General features: G+C 39.6%; 1 pseudogene across 1 annotated transcript in view; it reads left to right on the top strand.

Moving 5' to 3' along the window:
- The window catches only part of LOC111662152 (uncharacterized), a 12,571-nt pseudogene extending 8,201 nt beyond the window's left edge, over positions 1-4,370 (top strand). Inside the window, exons 11-15 of the transcript XR_015437835.1 lie at positions 16-341; positions 686-958; positions 1,405-1,644; positions 2,563-2,769; positions 3,099-4,370. The product of XR_015437835.1 is annotated as an uncharacterized LOC111662152 (transcript). The remainder of the gene's footprint in view (positions 1-15; positions 342-685; positions 959-1,404; positions 1,645-2,562; positions 2,770-3,098) is intronic.
- The last annotated feature ends 10,008 nt before the right edge of the window (positions 4,371-14,378 follow it).

A 14,378-nucleotide genomic window follows, 5' to 3' on the forward strand; every position in this document is an offset into this window, starting at 1 on the left:
CTAGACTATCTGACTCCCAACTCCTCTGACTGCTTCTTTTTCTTTCACTTCTTTTTTCTGGGTTTCAGGTTTAGAGGAGAACACGGACAAGGATAAGAAAGCTGTTCCTCCTCCCACTCCGCCTAAAAAACCATCTTTCCGTCGAAATCCGGACAATGTTCCTGGCAACCACAAAGGAGATGCAGAAGCAGATCAGTTCAGAGGACCATCAGAGAACAAGATCCCAGAGTGTGATTCTTCAGACACCGGAGAGGCAAATGAACCAGAACCAGTTGGTGTGTTGGATGACAGTGAGGACACACAGCCTGATGTGGAATCATCACCTGCTCCTGAACATCCAGGTTTGGAAACTTCACTAGACACTTTCCTGTTCATTTACTTTCCTTTGCAGACTATTCTGTTTTACAGCAATAATACTGGATTTATGGGATTTTATCATCAATGTCACGAAGCACCTTGATTTGTCACATATGTAATTCACTGAATTGGTCAAAAACAAATATTCGAAACTTATTTTATCTGCAAATGGTTTTTCAATTGAGTTGTCAGAAAGGTTGCTATATTGTGACTATTCACTCTTTGCAGGGCATTTCCAATATCTTTAAGGGAAATTCCAACTAGACTATCTGACTCCCAACTCCTCTGACTGCTTCTTTTTCTTTCACTTCTTTTTTCTGGGTTTCAGGTTTAGAGGAGAACACGGACAAGGATAAGAAAGCTGTTCCTCCTCCCACTCCGCCTAAAAAACCATCTTTCCGTCGAAATCCGGACAAGGTTCCAGGCAACCACAAAGGAGATGCAGAAGCAGATCAGTTCAGAGGACCATCAGAGAACAAGATCCCAGAGTGTGATTCTTCAGACACCGGAGAGGCAAATGAACCAGAACCAGTTGGTGTGTTGGACGACAGTGAGGACACACAGCCTGATGTGGAATCATCACTCGCTCCTGAACACCCAGGTTTGGATACTACACATCTGAGTTAGATTAAACACAACAGAAACTAACCAGCAAGAAAAGGGAAGACCAGTTTCTGAGCCTGAAATAATGAATTAGATATGCAGTGTTTAGTGTTGGGCAATACAACAAATACCAGGCAATGATTGTCAACCAGACAATGCTGAAAATCCAGCAATGGGACTGCATTATGGCAATAATTTTTTCATTAATGTGATTAGAAATTAAACAGTTACTGGTTTCACGCCAAATCATAATCATAAATAAATCGGTTAAAAAACAATCTACTTAGTGTTCATTAATCATGTGATTGTTTCACCACTATTTGATATTAGCATCAAACATTTCTCCTAACTGGACTATCTGACTCCCAACTCCTCTGACTGCTTCTGTAGGGTTTCATCTCTTAAATCCTTCTTTTTCTTTCATTTCTCTTTTCTGGGTTTCAGGTTTAGAGGAAAACACAGACAAGGATAAAAAAGCTGTTCTTCATCCTCATCCACCTAAAAAACCATCTAGATGTCCGAGTCTGAACAGTCCTCTGCGAAATGACCAAGGACACGCAGAAACAGGTCAGTTCAGAGGACCAGCAGAGAACAAGATCCCAGAGTGTGATTCTTCAGAAACCGGACCAGACCCAGTTGACACACCGTCTGCTGTGGAATCATCCACTGCTCCAGAACACCCAGGTTTGGAAACTTAACTATCTGAGTTAGATTCAATCTTCAAACCCCAAATCCTGTCAACCAGCTAAAATCGAGTTTTGGAACTTTCTCATTCAGTGTCAAGCATCGATCCTGTAATCTGGGTGTATGTCGTTTGAGTTTCTATATTTGTTATATATTTGCTATATATTTACTTTATACATTCATCTCATTTGAATGACTCGCATCTTGTTCGGATTTGAAAAGCTAATAAGATACTGAAATAAAATGTACCTGTCAATTCGTTGTGCTTATTAATTAATTATGCTGGGCAACCGTGTTTGTCACTGTACAGCACAGTAGTGTGATGAAAGGGAGGGAATAGCATCTATCTAAAGCTGTAAATTGAAATTATTTTGTGCAGTACGGAACCATTGAATGCCTCTGTTTAAGAGTTAGTGTGGGTTGTACAGTGCCACTGGATGAAACACCCAAGTTTATGCTTAGTTTAAAATATCTGATTCACAGTGCTTAGGGTACAGCAGCAGTTTCATTTATGGACTGATTATTCTTTACAGTGATCATGACAGCTAGAAAAGATTTCACTGTTTCCTTCCTCATAGAAGAAAGAATTGACCCCAGAAAGACCACAACATTTCTTAGTTATGACAGTTCAAAATTTAATTAAATGTAATTATAATAATAATAATCATAATAATATTGTTAAACATGTGAAAAGCTGTAGGAAAAGCTATGTTTGATTCACTGTATTGCTCATTTTAATTCAGTCCATTGCTTACATAGGAAATGGTTTCTTAGCTTTGCTCATTACTAAAACTTCGATCGAGGATGAGTCTGACTTTTTTAAATGAAAACTGCCTTGATTTAACCCCTTTGCAAAGGCTTAGCAGACTGATGCAGTTTTTGTACTAAGTTCTTTTCTTTGTTTGCTATCTGTTTCAGAATCAGAGAAGGAGGAAGCAAAGTCTCCTCCTGCAGATGGCATCTCTCGTCCTACTCCTAGGCCACGTTCTTTTCTGATCCGAAACTCCCCAGAGATGGGAACTAAGGACACTGCTGGTGAACACAAGGAAGATGCCAAGTCAGAACCGGTTGATGGAGAAACATCAGAAAAAAATGTCAGAGAATCTGACTCACCAGGCTCAGAATAAAGAAATGAATCAGACGACCAGTGAGGAGAAACAGTTACCACCGTTTCTGAGCAGAATAGTTCAGAAACGGCTGTAAAAGATTCAAACACACAAGAAAAACACAACCTGCTAGAAATGGACAGTTTCTGAAGATGAAAGTGAATAAGACGACGTAGGTGACAGGGGAGAAATAGATATGGTCTTTAGACACCTCTCAGCAGCTTCAGAGCCCCACACAAACAAAACCAGACAACACTAAAACCAATACTTTTTTAAGAGTCTCTAAACACTGCCCATGCAGATATAGACGAAAAACCACAAAGCAAAACCAGGCCTGACTCAGATGAGTCTTGGGGCTGTTAGACAGCAGCACACTAGAAGCAGATAAAGGTCAGGGTGAGGGTAAAACTGTTGAGAAAAATGAGGACCCATGTGGCCCAAAAGAAGAAAAGCCAGCGAGAACCTGAGTGAGGATAAAGAAGGACAGAAGAAAGCTGAAGTTGTTGAATAGGCTTTCAAACAACTAGGCAAACTGAAAAGAGAGAAAGAAGCAGACAGAGAAAGTGAAGACACAAATACAACATAGCAATTAGATAAAATCAATTCAAATATGTAAAGGCAGAGTTTCAGGAGTATGGAGTCCAAAGGCAGACAAATATTTTCTGTGGGAAAATAATGGAGAGATTGACATTCAGGAAGAATTTGAGAACAGACAATTGCCTAAGTGAAAAAGGACAGTTTTGAGGTTGAGGTCCAGAGCAGATTGAAAGCAGAAGGTTGATTCATCTTTGTTGCCTTTTTTCCTCTTTCATAAGTCACATACTGTAACTTAAAGGTTTCATTCAAACCAGTAATACCAGTATTCTAACTAGCCAGCTGACTGAGGAACAACAGAGTCACCCTTATACACAGAGAAAGACAAGAGATGTGTGAACCTGAAAAGGCACTACGGAAATTACAGTTTGTAGGAAGTGGCTGCCAGAGCTCCAGACGTTTGAGTCAGAGAGTACAGAAACAGTTTTGCTTTCATTTTTACTTTTTTACATGTTAGTATGTGTTTTTATTGTTTGTATTTTTTACAGGGTCAATACAGTTTCCACTGTTGCTTTGTTTTTAGATAGAAGAAGCTATATATTTAACTGTAAATTTAAAAAGCACTAATCTCATGAATGTCATACTGACTATTCATATTAATCTCATACTATGACTTTTGGCCTTGAAGACTGTAATTTAGAAAATAAGCTTAGTTGAATGTGCAATGACAAGGATCAGCATCAAATATCCCTCTGGATTCATAAAGGACCTATGGGATATATGGGATTTTATGATGCTGTAACATAATGTAAAAGGTGATCCCCGTGTATGCAAATAATTCATTATCAGATATGTGTTCTTCATGTAATCACAAAAAGTTTTTTTTCAGAGCTCAGGGTGGATTTGTCAGCACTGTTTATTCATGCTTTGTTTGTGATTTCCATTTATGATACTACAACTACATTTGTGTTTTGTTTCCATTCCCTTGCTGTAGTTTTTGCTAATGTTTTGGGAAACCTTCATTACATTGCCCTGTATTGGATTCTCATGTCTTTGAATTGTAAAGTAAAAAATTTTTTTTTGTAATTTTGTCAGAATGTTTATTAAACGTTTTTTAAAAGTTGAATGGAGCCAGAAAACCCAGAATTTATTAACAGGAGAAGCTCATGTATAAGGGAGGGAACGATTTTTGACATGAAATTTAATAGATTTGCAATGAAATAAGAGAAAAATAAGGTAATACATAGACGTTGTGTTTGACAGTTTAAGACTGCAAATCTATAACTTAAACAGAAAGAAAGTACAGATACTGAATCAGATGATCTTTGAAGTAACTGTAAAATATTTTTGTGTCAGTAGGGGGCAGTGTTTATCAGTCTTTACCTCTAGTCACAGGCTGATGTTCAAGCTGGGATGTGAGAAATTAGTTCTTTTTAAGACCTCAACACTGAGACGGTTGAAGGACATCCTTGCCTATAAAAGGCAGGCTTAACAAATACACAGTAGAAAAATATAATGGTGAAATGTGTGAAATTACATCACTTTTCTCCAGAACATTTATCTGAAGTCTGAAACATTCATACTTATGGTCTTGCCTTGTGCTGAGGACAGGGTGTTGATGAGTTGTATAAATGTGTTCTATAGGTACATGTAGGTCAGAACTGGTTCAAGGATATAACTTGAAAAAGATCAGAGACATTGTTGGCACAGCTCAAAGAAACGTGTCTTATTGGGCACTTGGTCACATTTTGTGTCAGTAACTGAGGACATGCAAAGTGCAGTGGAAGTCTGCGGCGAATTCAGTGAGAAGCAACACAGCTGCCACAGTAAACTAGCAGTCAAGTCAACCAAACTGCTCAGCGATGTAAATGCATATAAAGCAGGTTGCTGGATGACAAGCTGTTGTAGATTTCTGAGGGCACCGGTTGGGCCATCAGCGAAAGTCATGCACGATTAGTTTAACCTCTGAGTCACAGGGAAGTCTATGATCAGCTACCACCTGACCTGTGGGTTCAGAGCACAAGCAGAGAATGAACACTATCACATTTCTGTGGTCGCAACAAATACTGAGGGGATATTAGTGTATTGAATTATTTGTGGAGATTGGGGCTCTGCCATTTCAGACGAAGGTCACAATGTGGTTCCACTGAGACGTTGCTGATGTCTTGATGGCAGCAGGGAAGCTCATGTCCTGGCTCAGAGTCTTCCTGTGAAGCAAGGCTTTGTTTTTCCACGCCAGAACATTTTATAGAAGTATTGTTATAATCATCTCTGGGATGATTGTTACAGCTGAAGGGCTTTCTTTTTTTAGGTTTTCCTTGATATTGCAACAATAACAAGTAAGCCCATATTGTACAACTGGCCAGGACATGCCCTTTATTGCATGGTTGTTTCCTTTTCCACATCATGTAGTTACATTACATTACATTACAGTGTAATGTTCTCTCAGATACAGGCCAAATTACACTTTTCCCTTCAGATTGTTTAGTTCCTTTTTGGCCTTGTTGCAATAGGATTGGGGAAAAAAAAAGAAAAATGGGCCACCCTCCAGAACTGCCTTTTATACCAGGTTGATTAGCATGCTGGGTTGTTTAAATTGCCTCCTAGAGGGCTGACGTGAAATCGAACAATATCCTCTGACTTTAGAGACTAGCCCCATAGCTTCTCATTTATTTTTATGCAGAGTTAGGACAGAGCTCTGGCACTGCTCCACTGCTCCGAGGAAGCAGAAGCAGAGCCCAGGGAGACCAAGTCTGGGTAGTTTAGGACAAATCAATTAATATCAGCTCAATAAAAGTCCTTGGCTCTTTCTGGGCAATACTTTATTGTGACAGTGCAACCTTGGTGCCCACCATAATTATGTGTATAAATTGTTAAATGCGGTTGAGACATTATAATGAAATAATATCCCTTTCCTATCTCTATAAAAGACTTCTATTAAATCCTGATTGTCTTTGGACCCTGCTTTTACTGTATGAAGAGTAATGGCAGAGCATTGTTTGTCATAGTTATTAGTATACTATATATTTAACAAGGTTTTCCTCTTGGGTGATGATGTTTATGGCTGTGTATTTGGGTCCAACTCAACCTCCATGCTTTTATTTTTATGCCAACATTTGGTTATCATGTAAAATTCAAGTGTGCCAAAGGCAGAAAGATTATTATACCCACAGCAGTAACCAACATAGTGGAAACACTTAATATACTACTTATATACCTATGAATGGGGCTGATAAAATAGATATAGGGCAGAAGATTTAGAGTTGCTTGACTGTCCTCGCTGAACCAAATATGATCTTAGTAGTCAGAGGTAATTTAAGTAATAAATAGTAGTAAATATATCTCATCTCCTTTATGACCTTAATAATGGAGACCTTGCTCTGCAGGGTCGGGGGGGGGGGGGGGGGGGTTTGTCCAGATCTTTGTAGAGATTTGTAGAGCTATAATGTTGTCATCATTCCACTCATAAAGAACTTAATTTGAGGATGTTATCTACTGTTTGGTTGTTTCTAAACAACACAGACACACCGCTGTTGCCATGTTCATATTTGGTGACCACAATATAAACATTGGTTATTAGATCTCCTCCTGGCTGACTGAAGGTGTGCACAGTGGCAGCCATGTTTGCGTGAGTCTCATGGTGGATTCTTTCACATCAGGACAGCTTAAAGCTAATTACAGAGTCTTAGACATCTCCTTGTTGCCTGGCAAGACCCTGATGATCAGTCACATCTTTGTGTCTGCACTTTCTGTCACAAAATGTCTTGGCAATAATTTCCGTCTGAAACAGCAACAGCAGAGTCAATAAGTAAATATTTTCTTTTGAATGGCCAGGAAAAATCTTGGGAGTATTCACATGTTTTCATTATGGCTTCTCTTGGGCATTTGCTTCAGAGACAGCTTTCATCTTTGTGGTGGGAAAATAGAACCTGGCCTAATTTGTGCATTTTATCTAAACAGTATGGGCACACAGCTAACTATGAAACAGAGCCAAACACTACATAGCATAAAAAAAGGCAACCCTCTTTTGTAAAGTACTGGAAAACGTTTGTTTGACATTAGTCAGTCCGACCGATGGTCATCCTCCACTTTGGTCCGGGCTGAAACTGTTGGATGGATCGCCATGACAGTTATGTGTCCCAGAGGATACACTCAAAAAACTGCTGGGTTAAAAAATAACCCAACCTTAACTTCCCCGCTGGGTAACTATGGGACAGAAAACGCACTGGGTTGGTTTGACGCAAGTGCTGGGTTTTAACATTTAACCCAATAGCCATTTTTACATTACATTTTTAAAAATTAGCTTTTTGTTACTGTTGTGTTTTATCATTTACATTTTTTTGTCTCATTTATTGTTTGGTTCTCTCATTTACAGGTTTGGTTTTACATTTACAGTTTCATTTTATCATTTATGGGTTTCATTTTATCATTTATGGGTTTCATTTTATCATTTATGGGTTTCATTTTACATTCAGTTTCTTTTTTCCTCTTCTGCTTTCAAACATTCTGGCCCTAAATGACCTTCATAGATATCCAGCAGTACACATGCCCACCCTTACTGAATAGAAAAAGTAAAGCAAAACTTACAGGTTGCATGTCAGTAAATGACCAGTGGGACTCCTCAGTGGTAGGTCTGAAGACTTCTCTTCCTCTCTTGTAGATGGATGGGGGAAACAGAGTTGGCAGGACCTTCAGAGCTCGCTCACCTTTAGCATCTAAACAATTTGAGCAAAATACATAGGTGTCGCATTAACATTTAAATAGTATTCTATATTTGAATTGATATTTTTGAAGCACTATTTCTTACTTTTCTGCCCTAGTGTTGACTGGTACCTATAAGTGTGTTGATTGTGTAGCCTAAACTAATGACCAGGAGCGTTGTAACATCTGACAATGGACTAAATTCTGTTTATAATCTAAAAAGTAACATATTTGATGCTGAGTGAGACAAGCTAGCTATTTGTGAGACAAATTTAAACTTCTAATCTATAGGTCTGATTAAGAACAAAAGAATAGAACCACACTCATCATCATCATTTTGGACCATTTTAACACTGTATCATGGATAATCTTATAGTCAGAGAGAGGAAGAGTCTGTTGTCTTTCAACTGTCAAAACATTTTAATTAAACATCAGTTTTCAGGTCGTCATGTAGAAAGAATATTTTGACTTGAGATATATATGCATTTTACACTCTCACTAACACATATGCACTACTAAATCATTTCGACACATTAGGAGACATTCTAGTCATAACTTGGATAACTATAATGGATTTACAAACAGAACATCAATAAATGCAGATGCAGCTGATAAAAAATAAATAAAAGCTTTGTTGCCTCATTAGCTTTCAGTGTCTGAGCAGTAACTCTATAAACTGTGGTTTGATAGCTCTGTGCACAATATAAATACAAAATACAGGTTTTTAATGAATGCGCAGCTGCTGTCCAGCTGTTTATTTTTGGTATTTCACAGCCAATTGTGTCATGTTGGAGGATGTCATTACAGCACTGCACTAACTGTGCTTATTATTTGGACAGTGCATCACTTCCTCTATGCAATTACAAACCCCAAGGCATTAAAAGCTCATCCTGCTGCATCCTGGCAAGACGCCATCTCCAGGCTGCTACTGATACTGCGTGGACCCAGGGGCTGCTGGGTGTTGTAGTTACTACAGGTGTGACAAAGGTGTGCTTAGAGTACATGGGTTTCTGTTTGGGTTACAGAGACATTCAACAAGTAAACTAAAGCTCGGGAAAAAAATTAAATACACTAATGGACAAAAATATGCAGATACAGTGTGCATTGTGTCCGCAACTTTAATAAAGTTTTGTTCTGGGGATAGTTTTCATGATTTGGGCTCCTTTGTATGGAAAATTTGAAACGTCTGAAAGTTAGAGAATCCCTAAAGTTAAATACGACACACATGATTAAATGAAGAAGAAATGTTAAATTAATTTAATTTATCTTTCTTTATTTGATCACTGACTATTATTTTTCATTGTAACATGAATTTACCATACCACATTATAATCAAATCACAAGATAACAAAGTGGAGAAGTGTATTAGCTAGCTTTGAACTGTCCAAAAGTCAACAGCTCAAGCTAGCCTTATAATGTCCAAAGGTTAGCAGTTAATGCTACCCTTGAAATTTCCAAAAGTAGCATTTAATGCTAGCCTTATGATGCCCAAATTTTAGAGCTTTGGCAGTTTAACCTTATAATTTCTGATTAATGTTAATGTCACTGCATTACTTAGCCTCATGCTAGCTTTATCTTACCATTGAATTTATAGAGACCAAAGTTATCAGCTAATTTTAATGTTAGTGGCACTGGATTACTTACTTACATACTATTAGTATGACCCATGGGCACTGGAGGAGGTGTGACAGACAGCAATGCCCAGCAGGTGATAACATCTTCCTGTACAATTACTGTAAAATGTTACGGTCACTTAATAGTGATCTACCTTAAAATCCTGCCCACCATGTGTTGTGTGAATCTCTTCAACAATGGCTTAGTGTGAAAATGAATAAACAAGCAGTTAGGTCAATGTAACCCAACTAGCTGGTCAGCTGCAAACCCCTAAAAAAACTTCTCGACCCAGCATGAGCAACCTGACAGTGTGTCCATAGTACCCAAAACAGCCTAGAATTATGAACAAGCATAAACAACCCAACATGCTAACATGCTAAGCTAAGATAGGGAACATTATACAACCAGAACCTCAGCATATTAGCATTGCCACAGCCTTACAAAGCTGCTAGCATTACTTTAGACTCTTGGTCTTGTTCCTCTGTCAGCAAAATCAGTCAGTACAGAGATACCACTGAGACAGAAACAAAATAGATGGATAACACATTTTCACTTCGACTTGCATACTATATTACCTTGCAATGAGCACCACTCATCATCTGGTTTCACACCCTTCTGTCTCAAACAACCAGCACCATATGACGCTATTTGTCAGAGATAAGATCCACACAAGTTGTTGAATAGTCTTGACGCTGCATTGCAAAACTGTCACAAGAGCTTATGTTTTCCATTTCATCACATTTTTAAGCTACTCTGTAACTATTTGTAATTAACTTTGGTGTGGAAAAAGTATGCATTGCCCTTTTTCAACAATTGGAAATGTATCCTTTCAGCACCATGGACAGACAGTTTCTGAGATCCAGCAGAGGGAATCACTTTGTTTTTGTTTTCTGTTGTCATGTTCATGTGTTTCTGTAAATACTTTTTTCCGCAGTCGAGTCGCTGAGCTGCGAGCATTGTCAGCTCTTTATTTGAACAAGCTGCCTGTCAATGTGCCACACTGACGTATCTGTGCTTGTGCACTTGCAGAACCTGACACAATTCTCCTGTGGCAAAATGGAAAACACTTGCAGCATACCGCCTGCCTCGTATTGTCTGATGGAAAGATTAAAGCCAATCCAAACAAAATTCACTCTATCCAGCTCTGAGTTGGTCGATGGTGAGACCACCAGAGGGGAACAGCTCGCTCGACTATGTCATCAGATCACATTATCATTGATCTCTCCCGCTCTCCTCCATCTGTCTTTGTCTTCCTGAGTCTGCCCTGTGCTTTCAGTAACATTTCTCATGGCTCAATGTTGCCTCTCATCTCGTGAGTGTGACATGAAATCGTGATGACTTCACCAGAATAACATGCATTCGAGTGCACGAAGAAGCCGTTTTTGTCCGGGCTGTCAATATCAACACCTTTTCTTTACTCTAATTCTTAACAACCTTTGTTGACAATGTGAAGAAATAATGTGTTGGGACTTCAGCTCTTGGTAATTATTGTCAGTCTGGTTTTGTCTTCACACCAAAAGCATAGCATGCATTTCTGCCACAATCATATACCCTCCTGTAGTGTATTCATTCACGACACAGAGAATTGTTTACAACAATTATTAAATAAATTCTGAGATGAATTCAAAAGAATAAAAAAAAAAAAAATAACATAACTGCTGCTTTGAGGATTTAACTTCACTGTCAGGAAAAGGCAAGGTCGCCCACATAGAGATTTTCATGGAGGTCACCCACATTTAAACTGTGCCTTGGTTAATTGAGTACTCACTAACTGAATAAAATCCTTACTGAACAATGAAGATCTGACCCAAAAGACAGAAATTCCATTTTGAATTGCTATTGTGCTAAGGGCAATTATCAGAGTGATATGCACATGTGCAAATGATAATAAACTTGATGAATTTCAGTCTTCAGCAAACCAGATACTTAAAATAGTAAATAATGCTTCTCTTAGTAAAATAGATCCAGAATTTTGGTGACAATTGTGGCTATTTAAGATTTTTATGAAAATGAGATGTTACCAAAACAAGATGTACAACACTCTGATTGTCTCTGTTGTGGTCGACGTGGAGTCTGAATATCTCCAAATGTTTTCCATATGTCTGGCAACTGCACTGACCCTTCTTACTTAAACATGCCAGGGTGGATGTGTTCCACATTGGACCGATGTGTAGTGGTGTTGTTGTTTTACTTTACATGAGTATCACAGCAGTAAAAATTCCAGGGAAACCTAACAAGGATAGGTGGATCTACTACTGTGCCATGTCTAAAATTGGAGTAAAGTAAGCCTGCCACTCATTCAAAACATTATTGCCAGCAGAGGACTTTTACGTACTCCACATTGATGCGTAGGTGTATGGAAAAAAAAATCCTGCTGTTAAAGCTCACTCTATGAGACAGAGAGTCACTGTATGTGAAAGCGAGCGTTACGGCCAAATGTTATAATTGTTTATTTGTGTCTGTTCGGCTTGATGGCGGCGTGTCACTTCTGTTTCCCTGATCCGTCTGTGAGGGAATGATTCATGTGGACAGCACCACAGATTATACTGATGATTACCCAAAATAGCCCTGGCATGCAGCAATGTACAAGTTCATACGTGTGTACATGCGTTGAGGAGTGCATGTATGTCATAGTACGTGCATAAACATTTGTTCATCTATCTATGTTCACATGAAACATGTCTGCTTGTGTGCGCACATTCCTGCCTTCATGTGCGTGAAGTCTGGGATCTGGTGAGTTTCTCTCCACCCATGGTGGGCCTCTCTCAGCCAGATGGATGGTCTCAGCCAGTGTCAGAGAGGTGACAGCTGGCTGGCCCGGCCTCTCCTGGCCATGGGTCTGGATCCTGTCCTCTGACAGCTCCTGACAGCTCCTGATGGGTGACGCGTCTACCGCACCCCCCACCCATGAGCTTGCATCATGGAAACTCCTGGTTACTGAGAAATCAATGATGTCTCACAGCATGCTTTAATGAAATGTAAATGATATGAGCCACACCCCGGTGAGATGACGCCTGAACTCATAAGTGCTCTAAAGGAAGTAGCCACCCTACTGATGATTGAATAATTAGGCCTTTTTCAATGGTTGTAAAACAGGTTTTACAGAGGAAAAGAGTAATAGCTGCTCCACTCCAGTCTGAAATAACACAACAGGTCTTGCTTCAGATTGAATAGCTATAAGAACTCATGTACCATGTCAAAAATCTCATTAGGTAAACTACACACACTACCACAAATATCTCTCATAAAAGTTGTAAATTAGACTAAGCTAGTGCTACTTCTTTCACTTCATGTGACACCCAGCTCTCCCTCCTGGCTCTCTTGTTCTCTCAATCTCAGTCTTAAGTGGCCTCAACATTACAGTCAACTCGTTAGAGAGGCTGGAGGTCTTAAGCTGTAGCGACCTGGGGAGTGGTGCTGGAACTGGGGACTGTGTACTGGGACTTTGTAATGTGTGTGAGTCATTATTTTCAGCTTCCATGCAGCAGGCTGCAGGTTTCAGCAGGACGGAGATGGGGCTATGCTAAACCAAACCTGCTGGGTTCTGTGTTAATGAGACAGCTCTGCAGGGATGAGAAGAACACACACAGAGCAACTCAGGAGACGTCTGCTGGCCTCCCAAAGGTAATTCCCTTAAATGAAAAGCAGACTGCATGCTAGTCATTGTTGCATCAAGGGGGTGAGGATGAATAGTGACGGGGTTGTATTTCAACACACCTCCCCATGCTCTTATTACGTGGGCTAAGATAAGTGGAGGTAGGGTACCTTTTTCAGACACTCCCTGCTGATGCTCTTTCTTAACCAATTATCCTTGACTAGAATGACTTGTGTAACACTGGCTGAGTCACGCAGCTTTGGAAATGGATGCTTTATCCTATCAAGGCCTTTTCATTTTTCAGATTAAGAGTCTCTCTTGCTTCCAGCCAAGGACGCCAACAGGACTGAAGTACTCTACATCTGGGAGACATTAAGGACACATGGAAGAGGCTCATTTAAGGCTCTTATTAGCTCACCTGGCGCTTTAAGTAGGACCATTAATATTGATCTACTTAAAATATGAGCAACCTCAGTTAACACATGTCTGTTAGATGAGAAGGACTCAGTGTCCCTCTGTGCACCAGCATGTCAATTTCAGGCTTGCATCAGCCATCGCTATCAAACTGACCCAAGCTGTGATTCGAAGCTAATAGGCTTTCCAGATGTTCTTCCTTGTATTTCATTGAATCCAACACCTCTGCAGGGCCACTGTCCAGCCATAAATCACAGTCTGCGTGCTGCATGAGCAGAATGAGGGGATGTGGCTTGATGCATAAGTCACATGCTTGATTCATGAGCTCACTGTGAATAGCTTCAGGACACAAGCGAAACAATTAGCTGTTACCTTAACCTCAAGGCCACAAAGTCTCTTAAAGGGGTTTAGTATCCCCTTTATAAGCTCTGAAGCCCCAGCTTAAAGCCGTGGGGACAGCAGAGCTTTATAAGAATGATTTGGTTTTATGTGGTATTCTTGGATGACAGTCCACCACCAGTCACTGTGCAGTGTTAGCAACAGTTCACGGCTTTATTTGGTCCTGCAAGCGATCTTCAGTTCCAACTGTCTGAGATTAGTCAGGTTGAACAGATGTCTGATAAAATGCTCTGCTTTCATCCATCTAATGCAAATGTACTGTGTGACCAAGGTTGTTATTAATCTCTGCGAAGCATCAGGAAATTTTTTCCTTCCAATAGCTGAGCCAGACTAAGAGTAGGAATTACATCTGTATCAATATTCAACATGTG

Source organism: Seriola lalandi, unplaced genomic scaffold (genome assembly GCF_002814215.2).
Source record: "Seriola lalandi dorsalis isolate HSWRI2012SDOR001 ecotype SW California unplaced genomic scaffold, Sedor1 jcf7180002054559, whole genome shotgun sequence".
Classification (NCBI taxonomy): Eukaryota; Metazoa; Chordata; class Actinopteri; order Carangiformes; family Carangidae; genus Seriola; species Seriola lalandi.